Source organism: Mus musculus, chromosome 7, assembly GCF_000001635.26.
Source record: "Mus musculus strain C57BL/6J chromosome 7, GRCm38.p6 C57BL/6J".
In the NCBI taxonomy this organism is placed as follows: Eukaryota; Metazoa; Chordata; class Mammalia; order Rodentia; family Muridae; genus Mus; species Mus musculus.
In genome coordinates this window covers 32,884,243-32,898,006 of record NC_000073.6, presented here as the reverse complement: position 1 = coordinate 32,898,006, position 13,764 = coordinate 32,884,243, and positions in this window count along the sequence as shown.

Below are 13,764 nucleotides of genomic sequence, written 5' to 3'. Positions count from 1 at the left end.
GCCAGGTGGCAGAAAGATACCACTGGAAAAAGACCAATGCGCCTATTGCAGAGAGAAAGGACACTGGGCTAGAGATTGCCCTAAAAACCGGGAGCGATCCAAGGTCCTGACCCTAGAAGATGATTAGGGAAGTCGGGGCTCAGACCCCTTCCCTGAGCCTAGGGTAATTTTGTCCGTGGAGGGGACTCCCGTCAACTTCCTGATAGACACCTGAGCAGAGCATTCAGTACTCACTAGCCCCCTAGGCAAGCTAGGCTCTAAAAAGACCATGGTGATTGGAGCCACTGGTAGTAAATTTTACCCTTGGATGACCGAACGAGCCCTACAGATAAACAAGAACATAGTGACCCACTCCTTCCTGGTGATACCTGAGTGTCCTGCTCCCCTCTTGGGGCGCGATCTGCTAACCAAGCTAAAGGCTCAAGTCCAATTTACTTCAGAAGGCCCACAAGTAAGCTGGGGAAAAGCCCCCGTTGCCTGCCTTGTCCTCAACACAGAGGAAGAGTACCGGTTGCATGAAGAGCAACCCAAAAATGCAGTCTCTTCAGGCTGGCTAACTGCGTTCCCCAATGTCTGGGCAGAACAAGCAGGAATGGGGTTGGCTAAACAAGTGCCTCCGGTTGTGGTAGAACTTAAAGCTGATGCCACCCCCATCTCGGTAAGACAATACCCCATGAACAAGGAAGCTAGGGAGGGCATCCGGCCTCATATCCAGGGGTTGCTAGACCAAGGAGTTTTAGTGGCCTGTCAGTCCCCCTGGAATACACCACTTCTGCCAGTTCGAAAACCAGGGACCAATGACTATCGCCCGGTGCAAGACCTCCGGGAAGTTAACAAAAGGGTCCTGGACATTCACCCCACAGTCCCGAACCCGTACAATTTATTAAGCTCTCTCCCACCCGAGAGAACATGGTATACAGTCCTGGACTTAAAAGATGCCTTCTTTTGCCTGCGCTTGCACCCTAAGAGTCAGCTCCTGTTTGCCTTTGAATGGAGGGACCCAGAGGGCGGACAGACTGGTCAACTAACTTGGACTAGGCTACCACAGGGGTTCAAAAATTCCCCCACCCTGTTTGACGAGGCCCTCCATCGGGATCTCGCGCCTTTTCGCGCTCGAAACCCTCAGCTTACCCTACTACAGTATGTGGATGATCTCTTGGTCGCGGCGGCCTCGAAGGAGCTGTGTCACCAGGGAACTGAGAGGCTCCTCACAGAACTGAGTGACTTGGGGTATCGAGTTTCGGCTAAAAAGGCACAAATCTGTCAAACTGAGGTAACCTACCTGGGGTATACCCTCCGAGGGGGTAAAAGATGGCTCACAGAAGCCCGGAAGAAGACTGTTATGATGATCCCATCGCCAACCATCCCACGGCAAGTACGTGAGTTTCTGGGGACTGCTGGCTTTTGTAGACTCTGGATTCCAGGCTTTGCAACCCTAGCGGCACCTCTATATCCTTTGACTAAAGAAGGGGTTCCTTTTGAGTGGAAAGAAGAGCACCAAAGAGCTTTTGAGGCTATCAAGTCATCTCTAATGACTGCCCCCACGCTAGCATTACCAGTCTTGACTAAGCCTTTCATCCTATATGTGGACGAGAGAGCGGGTGTAGCCAGGGGAGTGTTGACACAAGCACTGGGACCCTGGAAGAGACCTGTAGCCTATCTGTCAAAAAAATTAGATCCCGTTGCTAGTGGATGGCCCACATGTCTGAAAGCTATTGCAGCAGTATCCCTGCTGATCAAAGATGCTGACAAATTGACAATGGGACAGCAGGTGACTGTTGTAGCCCCTCATGCCCTGGAAAGTATCGTGCGGCAGCCACCTGACAGATGGATGACAAATGCCCGAATGACACACTATCAGAGCCTGCTGCTAAATGAGCGTGTAACCTTTGCGCCCCCTGCCATCCTCAACCCAGCTACCCTTCTCCCTCTAACAAATGATTCCGTCCCAGTACATCAATGTACAGACATCCTCGCTGAAGAAACTGGGACCAGAAGGGACCTGACTGACCAACCCTGGCCTGGAGCTCCCAGTTGGTATACTGACGGCAGCAGTTTCCTGATAGAGGGGAAGCGAAAGGCTGGAGCTGCGGTGGTGGACGGGAAAAAAGGTAATTTGGGCAAGCGCTTTGCCTGAAGGAACATCGGCACAAAAGGCTGAACTTATAGCGCTTATACAAGCCCTCCGAGAGGCTAAAGGTAAGATCGTTAACATCTACACTGACAGCCGCTATGCTTTTGCTACCGCACACATCCATGGGGCCATCTACAGGCAGCGAGGGCTATTGACTTCGGCTGGTAAAGACATTAAAAACAAAGAAGAAATTCTGGCCCTGTTGGAAGCCATACATGCACCTAAGAAGGTAGCCATCATCCACTGCCCCGGCCACCAAAGAGGAGAAGACTTGGTGGCCAAGGGCAACCAAATGGCAGACTCAGTGGCAAAACAAGTTGCTCAAGGGGCCATGATCTTAACTGAAAAAGGTGATCCGCCCAAAAGCCCTGAGGATGAGAGGTATAACATAAAAGAGCTATTGTGGACCAGTGATCCCCTCCCATACTTTTTTGAAGGGAAAATAGAATTGACTCCCGAAGAAGGAATAAAATTTGTGAAAGGACTACACCAATTCACCCACCTGGGAGTTGAAAAAATGATGAGACTAATTAAAAATTCCCGATACCAAGTCCCCAACCTGAAGTCAGTGGCTCAAAAGATTATAGACTCCTGCAAACCATGTGCATTCACTAATGCGACTAGAGCCTACAAAGAACCTGGAAAGAGACAACGGGGAGACCGTCCTGGAGTGTATTGGGAGGTAGATTTTACTGAAGTTAAACCTGGAATGTATGGTAACAAGTATCTGTTAGTATTTGTAGACACCTTTTCAGGATGGGTTGAGGCGTTTCCCACTAAAACTGAGACTGCCCAGATTGTGGCCAAGAAGATCCTTGAAGAAATCCTGCCAAGATTTGGAATCCCTAATGTAATCGGGTCCGACAATGGACCAGCCTTTGTTGCCCAGGCAAGTCAGGGCTTGGCCACTCAGTTGGGCATCGATTGGAAATTAAACTGTGCTTACCGCCCTCAAAGCTCAGGACAGGTAGAGAGGATGAATAGGACCTTAAAAGAGACCTTGACTAAATTAGCCATTGAGACCGGCGGGAAAGACTGGGTGGCTCTCCTCCCTCTTGCACTCTTCCGAGCCCGAAACACCCCTGGACGTTTTGGGCTCACTCCTTTTGAAGTTCTGTATGGAGGACCTCCCCCCTTAATGGAAGCTGGTGGAACATTGGTTTCCGACTCTGACCCTGTCTTACCCTCCTCTTTGCTTATTCATTTAAAGGCCCTAGAAGTGATTAGGACCCAAATTTGGGACCAACTGAAGGCAGCCTATACCCCAGGGACAACCGCAGTACCCCACGGGTTCCAAGTTGGAGACAAAGTCTTGGTCAGACGGCATCGAACCGGCAGCCTCGAGCCACGGTGGAAGGGACCCTATTTGGTGTTACTGACAACCCCTACTGCGGTAAAAGTTGACGGGATTGCCTCCTGGATCCACGCCTCCCACGTCAAGAGGGCCGCCAGTCAAGATGAAGAAAACCACAAAGACAATTGGACAGTGGCAGCCACTGACAATCCTCTTAAGCTTCGTTTGTGCCGCAGGCACCACCCTGAGCCTAGGGAACCACAACCCTCATGCTCCAATTCAACAGTCCTGGGAAGTGCTTAATGAGGAGGGAAACATTGTATGGGCAACCACTGCAGTCCATCCCCTCTGGACTTGGTGGCCTGATCTCACACCTGACATCTGTAGGTTAGCGGCAGGATCCCCCAATTGGGACCTCCCCGATCATACTGAACTTAGCAACCCACTCTCTGAACAGCGGTGTGTCCTGGGCGGGATAGGGAACTCGTATGGATGTTCGGGACAGTTCTATCGAGCTAATCTTAGAGCTGCACAATTTTATGTTTGCCCTGGTCAGGGTCGGAGCAAAAGGCTTCAACAAGAATGTGGAGGGGCATCAGATTACTTTTGTGGTAAATGGACATGTGAAACGACAGGGGAAGCTTACTGGAAGCCCTCCTCTGACTGGGACCTAATCACGGTAAAACGAGGTAGTGGCTATGATAAGTCAAACCAAGGAGAAAGAAACCCCTATAAATATCCAGAGAATGGGTGCGCTTTTAAAAACAGCCCCCCAGGATCATGCAAAGGTAAATATTGCAACCCCCTACTTATAAAGTTCACCGAGAAAGGGAAACAACACCGTCTGAGTTGGCTTAAAGGAAATAGGTGGGGTTGGCGAGTATACATTCCACTAAGAGACCCTGGGTTCATTTTCACGATCAGACTGACAGTGAGAGACCCGGCGGTGACACCCGTAGGGCCCAACAAGGTCCTTATAGAACAGAGCCCCCCAGTCGTACCAGCTCCCCCAAAGGTCCCGGCCGTACCAGCTCCACCAACTCCACAGCCCAACACGGTGGTACCCTCCCTAGAGACTAATACTCCCCTCATAAAGCCTACCTTGGCTTCCCCACTGCCCCTAGATACAGAGAGCCGTCTGGTCAGTCTAGTCCAGGGAGCTTTTTTAGCTTTAAATAGGACTAATCCTAATATGACTCAATCATGCTGGTTATGCTATGCCTCTAGCCCCCCTTATTATGAAGGAATAGCTCAGATCAGGACTTATAATATTACTTCAGATCATTCTCAATGCCTTTGGGGAGAAAACAGAAAGTTGACTCTAGCAGCAGTTTCAGGAAGAGGGCTTTGTCTGGGCCAGGTACCTCAGGATAAAGGGCACCTCTGTAATCAGACCCAGAACATCCAGTCTAGCAAAAGTGGTCAGTATCTAGTGCCCCCCCCTAGACACAGTGTGGGCTTGCAATACCGGTCTCACTCCTTGTGTGTCTATGTCTGTTTTTAATAGTTCCAAAGATTTCTGCATTTTGGTTCAGCTTATTCCTAGACTCCTGTATCATGATGATAGCTCCTTTTTAGACAAATTTGAGCATCGGGTCCGCTGGAGAAGAGAACCCGTTAACTTAACTTTGGCAGTTCTATTAGGATTGGGAGTAGCGGCTGGAGTAGGTACAGGAACCGCTGCCTTAATTAAGACCCCCCAATACTATGAAGAACTACGTGCAGCTATGGATGTTGATCTTAGAACTATAGAACAGTCTATAACCAAATTAGAAGAATCTTTAACTTCCCTGTCCAAAGTGGTACTACAGAATAGAAGGGGATTAGACTTATTATTCCTTAAAGAAGGAGGACTCTGTGCTGCCCTAAAAGAAGAATGTTGTTTTTATGTTGACCATTCAGGAGTAATCAAAGATTCTATGGCCAAACTTAGAGAACGCCTAGATATACGTAAAAGAGAAAGAGAAAGCCAACAAGGATGGTTCGAAAGCTGGTTTAATAAGTCCCCTTGGCTCACCACTCACCTCTCCACCATAGCAGTACCTTTAATTACACTTATGCTTTTGCTTACTTTTGGCCCCTGCATCCTTAATAAGTTGGTAGCTTTTATTAGAGAAAGGATAAATGCAGTACAAGTTATGGTACTAAGGCAACAATATCGGGTCCTCCAAGAGGTTGAAAACTCGCTCTAAGATTAGAGCTATTTTCTAAAAGGAGTGGGGAATGAAGAATAAAGATAAAAAATTACTGAACTCTTCCTCACCCCAGAGCCCGACTCCTCCCATCTAGAGATTGTTCCCAGAATGCATTCTGAACTCTTCACCCCAGAATGCATTCCTGAACTCCTCACCCTAGAGTTCGAACCCTCCCAACTAAAGACTGTTCCAAGAACATTTTTGAGATAAGGGCCTCCTGGAACAACCTCAGAATGAACCGGGTACATTGCCAAATAATAGGACATGACCCCTTAGTTATGTAGAATTCCCTTGGCAGAACCCCTTGTCCCTTGGCAGAACCTCTTAGTTATGCAAACTTGTACTTTCCCTGCCCCGCTCTCCCCCCTTGAGTTTTTCCTATATAAGCCTGTGAAAAATTTGGCTCGAGGTCGATTCTCCTCTACACCATACTAGGTGTATGAGTTTCGACCCCAGAGCTCTGGTCTATGTGCTTTCTTGCTGTTGCTTTATTAAATCTTGCCCTCAACATTTTGAGTTCGGTCTCAGTGTCTTCTTGGGTCCGCGGCTGTCCCGAGGCTTGAGTGAGGGTCTCCCTTCAGGGGTCTTTCATTTGCTGGAAATTGAACTCAGGATCTCTGAAAGAGCAGTTAGTGCTCTTAACCACTTAGCCATCTGTCAACTCCCATGTTATTGTTCTGAATGACTTCAACACTGAGTTACCAATTTAATCCAACTTTCTCTTACCAACATTACAAATTTTTAATCATCCCCAATAATTTATAAGACAGTAATATATAGCCAAGACATGCAGAACATATTTTAAAATTAGTCAGATGTTGCAGGACTTTCCCTGTCCAGACACATTAGGGCAGTAGCAGTCCTGTGATTAGACAGGAAAAGGGAGGCAGAGCAAGGAACTGGGGATAGAGATAGAAATGTAACAGGAGGAGTGAGAAAAGCCAACATATAGACAGATGAACAGGTAGAAAATCCTGATTTTTTGAAATTACCTTCACGTGGTGATATAAAGCCACAAGTAGTTAAGATTTTCACAAGGTTATAAAAGTTGGGTTAAAGCTGTATCTTTATCACTTGGCTCAGAAATTATTGTATTGGCATCTGGTAAATTTTGATCTTATTGCTTAAAAAATCTGATTGGATAATTAAACTTTGAGAGACATGTTTCTATTTGGGTAATTGGGTGTTGAGGTGGCTGAAAATGGATGTGTGGGCAGCTGTACGGAAACTAGATAAACTCGCTAGATGGGAGAGAGTAGCTCAGAGGTGAGACTACGTGGAGCATGACCCCACGGGAACATAGTCTTGTGGTCTGCCAGCACCAGTATTAGAGTGGGAATGTGGATCCAAGGGACAGTAGAGATGGCAGGTTGACATATTAAATATTTTCTGCAACAGTCAGAAATAAAACTGAAGTAGCTTAATATATTTATTATGTAGACAAAACAAAATTTTCTTAATTTTCCTAGCTGTAATATCAAGAGAGGAACACCTTCTCATGTTATGAACCCAATAATGGCAGTCACAGAGATTCTTATAAAGGAAATAGCCATCAGCTTCCTTACCATAGAAGCTGAGAATCTGCTGGTCCTTTAAGACTTTAAGAGGACTTGTGCAGATAACCAGCTCCTAGCAAGGCTTCTCCAGCTGTGCAAGACTCCTAGCTACAGGTTTAGGAGTCCAAAGACCAACTGAGACTATTTTTTTTTCAGTGAGTTAAAAGAAAATCAAGGGGTGAACAACCAGCAGTTAAGTTTTAACATTTTTTTTCTTTTGGACATGAAACACAGTGCAACAAACAATGAAAGAAAAACACAGACGTAAACTGAAAGACATGGACAGATTGGCATGCCAAGGACAGACAACGGACAGAGAGGAGAGTACTTGATGTACCAAAGGGACTCAGATATCCTACCTAAAAGAACCAGAGGCAGAAAAAAGCATTCCTCCAGTAGGAGCCAGAGAGGATCATGATGTCTCCTGACCTCTGTCTGTCCCTAGAGGAGCTCTAAAACAGCATACATTCATTGTCAAACCATCCCGGGACAATTGGGAAGGACTGCTTTTCTGAAACCTATTCTCTCTCATGTCTAGGGTGAAAACTACCTCTAGTCAGGGTCCAAAGACCAAGACCATCTATGAGACTTATCATTGCTTCTCTGTGTTTTAGCAAAAACATACACACAAAAGGCATTTTATCATTAGTTTGTCCCAATTGACAGGGTTATGCCATCACTAAGCTAACTCTTCTTTACTTCCCTTCTCTGCACTTCCAATTCCCAAGATGTCCTTCATTTTATCCCTTTTACTAAAGCTCCAACGTTACGATGAGATCTGACAAAGTCAGCTCAGTCAAACAACAGGTTCTCCAGGGCAGGAGCAAGGATTAAAAAGAAAAAAAAAATAGACAACAGTATAGCATGACCCCAGCCAGTTCTGAGGATGAAGCAGCTCTTTTATTTCCCAAGTCTGATTGTATACAATTTTAATTACAGGCAAGTAATAGGTCAGTTCTAGGTTAAGGATCAAACAAGGCAATAAACACAAATAGTTAAGGAACAAGCAAGGCAGTGAACAAAGTCCCATGATCACTGTTTCTAGAGGCTTAACCGGATGACCAAGATATCTGAGCCTACTTACCTATCCTAGCTCAAGGTCAAATACTTGCCTGAAGAATAGTTCTTTGTCCAGGCTCAATGTCAAATTCTTTCCAAGTTACTAGAAGCAGGTCTAAACTCTCTATAACTTTCTGAGTCTGTTTTATGCAATGGTAATGCATGGCATGCATATGCAATAGGCTTAAACAAACTCTTCTCTACCTTGTCTAGAAATTCAAACCTCACCCATACCTCTACTTGCAGAATTCCTTATGACCATGATTAAGATTTCAAGTTTAACTTCCTTCTGATAAGAAACCATTCATCTAGCACCTGAGATTCCTGAAATTATTCCCCATGCTACAGGGTATTTTGGTACCTCTAGCCTTCCAGTAATGACCTTTGCCAAGATTTTTCTGCTTCTAAATGTAAATTAGTGTGAACATCCATAGGCATTTTGGGATTTTCCTTTCCCTGATGGTCACCCAATAATTCAGGGGGTTCTAGAACAACTCATCTCAATATCCATCAATATGCAGGTGACATTTGTCGTTTTATTCACCTTCCTGAGGATGCTGACGAACATGTATAGGTCAGTATCATGGCTGCTTTTGCAAAGCTGGAGGAGGATGTGTAGGGCTAAAGAATACACAGGAACAGAAGCAGAGCTACACCAATGGATTCTCTCTGGCACAGAATTTTGTCTATGGAAAAAGATTTGATCCTTTTCAGGCAACTTCCAAAACATTCAAGAAAAATAATAATGTTGTAGGATGTGGCTGAAAAGTAGGAATGTAGTTAGGCTTATAAGAAGCTACAGTGGAACAGCTGTGGCTTCAAAGTTTCATGCTCCTTGAAACTTTCCACACAAAGTCACATCTAATGGGGCAGTATTAGGAGATGGGGCTATTGGTGTGTGATAAGAATCCACTGTACATTTTGTTAGCTACTGTGTGGGTTCTTCTTTCTTCCACACTCCCTCATCCTCTTTCTTCCACCATTTCAAACTCCTAACACTAGATGAGAGATTTTTTTGTTTGTTTGTTTGTTTGTTTTTCTTTTTTTTGTTTGTTTTGAAAACAACATGGAGGGGAAGGAAATAGATCCCAGAATAAAGTCAGGGGTCAGAAAGGTGGCAATATTATTATTAGACTACTTCTTGATAATTTGGGCAATGGCCTCCATGAAGCAACGTTGATCTTTCTTGTCAGGATATATAATTTCTTCTTACTATTTCTATTTTGCACCTGACTACTTAAAAGACCATGACCAACAACAATCAACCACCCCTCTCAGGACCTAGCAATTATACAGCCTTAAAATGTCCCCAGAATTCTACACATCACAAATCACACATTCTATCTGCAGATGGCAAAATTATGCATGTTCTAGAGAGTGAAGCCAATCATAGTCACGACAGTGGAAAATGTGAGGCACCCCTCACATCCTACACCTGGGATTAAAATATCTCTGTGTTTTTTTTAAAGAACCAACATTTCAAAATTCTCATAATATTTATTTGTATCTGTTTTACGCAATTAATTCTGCAATATTCACAAAGAAATTGTAAACAGAGATGCTTTCACTAAAATAAGCACTTTTTTGATTTACTGAAGAAGGTTTTCAGAAGACCTTCCCCACTCAATTCAAATCTTTATGAGTTTTCATTGCATGCAAAGTTTTTCATTTCCTAAAGAAAATGTAAAAAAAAAAAAATTAAAATACTTTTCGCAGTGCAAAATATTTGAGGAATTTCATTCTGTGGTTAACATATTCTTTATGTATATAGGAAGATTTAATTCCACAGTCTTTTCTATAACTCATTGTCTCTTGGATGCTGTTGTTACTTTCTTAATAACATTTGTAAAATATAAAGTAAGCACAGCACTATTTGGTCTGTGCTCATGGATAAATTAGCCTTCAGAAAGAAGACAGCAGAGTGGACCCTTTTGTTTTCTTATTGCAGGCATTTTTTTTTGTTTGTTTGTTTCTCAGATCCCCATTTCCACCAGCAATTTTTCCAGAGGCTAAATCATTTCCCTAATCTTTCTTGACACAGGTTTAGGAAGAAGAAATAGAACAAAACAGAAAATCCCCTCTCTTAGTAGAATGGGAGATACACCACTAATTCTGGCCCCAGTAAAATTTTAATGGAGTCTCAAAAAATATCCATACCTTCATCTCTTCATCCCCTGCTTTTTTTCTCTACTGCAATCAAAATCACATTTGCCATTCTGCCTTACATCTATGCTGGGGATCACTATCTTTTGCTGGTTTATGGGTTCTTCTTTATTCCATTCTTTTCCCCTCACCTTCTTGCACTGTTTCAACCCCATAACACTAGAAAGAGGGGGAAAAGGAAAGAGAAAAGAAGACATCTCCAAATAAAGCCAGGTGTCTAAATGGGAGGATATGGTTTGTCTCCTTCCTGCTGATGAAGGGTGTCTAGTTCCTTAAAGCAAGTTTTGTTTGTTTGTTTGTTTCCTTGTTTTGTGGAAAAAGTCTGAGCTCCTACCATATTGCTTAGTCTTTTACAGTCCTTGGTGCCAAGTGAGTATTTGCTGTGCACTCTAGGTGCATAACACTAATAACACTGTAGTAAGCATGATCAAAATATTAAAAAAAAAAAAGCTGAGCAATGGAGGGAATGTCTTTAATCCAAGCACTCATGGGACAAATACATGTGAATCTTGGTGAGTTCATGGTCAGCATAATCTACACAGCAAGTTCAAGGCTGGCGAGGACTAAATACTGGTAATATCTGAAAAGAAGAAAGAAAAGGAGAGGAAAAACAGATGCATGAAAAGAGGAGGAAGAAGAGGAGTAACAAGAGGAGGAGGAAAATGACTAAAAGGAAGACAAAGAAGAAGAAATTTAAAGCCTGGGTCTTTGTGGTACATTTCTTAAATACTAGAACAAAGGGACACATGCAGACAGCTCTCTCAGCCTTTCAGCACAGCCTAGTCTATATTGTGACATCCTATCTCAACCAAAAAAATTCAAATGGGAAGTATCAAATAACATCAGGAATGAAGGAAAGAACATCACTTAAGTCCCAGTAGTCAAAGAATAACAAGTGATGATAAACACCTTTCTATGATGGAAATGAACACTGGCCAATCAAGTACATTAGAACAATATTTCTCTAACGTTAAATTCTTTCAATAAATGGAGTAAGGAAGCTTTCTTCTTAACTGTCTCAGGGAGACAAGAGTTACTACACCCAACAATAAACTAATTTGCAGATGAATACCCTACATGAAAGTATGTAGGAAAATCCACTAGAAATTAAGAAAGTCTCAGATAACCAAGTAGAGCTGTTCATCAAATGGCGGGGCTCGGGGTTTTTTAATCTGTAGAGAGAAGCATAGTAGGAAAGCCTTCTCTGACATACATGTGTAGTGCAGAGAGTTAGGTCACAGCATCTGCATAGTCCCTAGAGCACCCTTAGCTTCCATACGGCAGGAGACCTCCTTCAGAAGCAACCTCTGGCTAGACAATGGTTAGTTGTAGGTCAGGGCCACAGATATGAGGCCTCAGTCTATGTAAGATGGCCTCCTAATGTGCTGTGTGATTTAAATCTGATTCCATGTGTCCTGTGCTGGAAACTTGGTTACCATCATAAGGTCTCAAGATAAAATGTGATGGAGAACATGACAACTGAAAAGCTGGGGTGTTGCCATGGAAAGGGACAAATGCTATAGATTGGGTGAATACTGGAGACAACCCACACACTGACTTGGCAACAAGTCTCATGCAATTTTCTTTGTTTCTAATGGTAACAGGGTCCTCAAGAGAAGCTAAGAGGTTAGGCTACAGGACTGTGGACATGGAGCCTTCAAAATGATTACGTTTATATATATATATATATATATATATATATATACATATATATATATATATATATATATATATATATATATATATATATATATACATATATATATATATACTCAACCATGGTTATTTTATCATAGCCTTATGAAAAAGAATAATACATTTTACTCTTTCCAGCACATACTCTATAATGAGAAAGACTGTCTATGTTGGTCCTTCCATATATATATTCATTCTTCTGGTTATGCCTGATGGTGTGAGCCTGGGACCTATGTGAGGATCTGAATCATTGATGGAGCAGTAAGGCACATGACCTTGAGACAGGCCACAGAACAGCTATTTGGTGACTGGTGTGGGAAACGACTTCCTGCCATGTCCACAGAGAAGAGCCACAGGACAGATACCAAAGCCCTAAGACCATGGGTCCCCACTCCATGTAACATCCATTGGTGAAGTAACTGGGTTCAGAACTGGGTAGTTGATATTAGGATAACCTGAATTCTGTTCTGGCCACGTCCCACTCTGATATCCAGGCTGAAATTCTCTTCACTGTGAGGGGCAGGAAGCCTCACAAAAACTTTGGAAATAGGTAGTTTTATTTTATTTTCTACATGGACACATTGTGACTCACAAACATGCACAACTGGATCATGTACCAAACACTAGAGAGCAGGGACAGATTCTGCTATCTAAAGCCTGTGTGGTCCTCAACAGACCCTTGGTATTCCTGGTCCTACTCTGTTCCATGTTCCTGGGGAGTTCAGTCTGGGAGGTCATCTATGTGCCCTGTGGACCCTGTCCCAAGAGAGTGACAGGCACTCTAGAGTAATGACTATGGTGTCTTAGCATTCTCTAATGCATTCTGCATTGCATTTAGGCAACACCACAATTGAGCTGTGACACCTCAATGTCCCAGATGTTGTCCCTGCAATATCTTTCAATCAAATCAGACCCAACCTTGAATCCAAAAATCCAGACTCCCCAATGAATTGCAAGGTTATTATTGTTGAATTCTTGTTCTTAGACACCTGGAGGGAAGGGCTATAGCTTGCTGCATCTGTATGGGTGAGCAGGCAAATGGTTTCCTTGAGAGTAAAGTTGTAGCCATCGACATAGCAGCCTGTCTTCTATTTTTTCCTGCAAACAGAAGGCAAAGTGAGTCTTTGGGGGTGAAGCAGACCTAATGCCACACTGATCATGCACTGAGACACCTCCTAGAAAGACCTGCAGCCAATTTGCAATTGCTCTTATATCTGACCAGGACCAGGGAGCCTTTTCCCCAACCTGTTGAGACAAGCTCTGTAAAGAGCCCCAAATCCAGCCAGATGGGAGAAGCCACCTTGGGAGACAACATAGTCCCAGTGGGTCTGAATGGGGAGGAGCAGACAGAGACCCATGTGAGCCTCTGGGCAGCTGGGGCCCCACAAGCAAACTGACTCCTGTCACATGTTGATGATGACCCTCAAATATCTTCAGCTAAAGGCAGGGCTGTAACATACCTGCTCTAGGGACATGAGGGGGTTCACTTTAATTCTACCCTTGAATATTCACATGTGGACTCCACAACGTGGTCTTCAAAGTTCAGAGAACAGGATAACATATGACTTTTTTGGAGCTGGAGTGATAGCCTTGAAAATTGAAGATAAAAGACCTAGGCTAGAGAAGGGTGCCAGGTGCCAAGCTTCTGCAGCTAGACTTGGAAGGCTG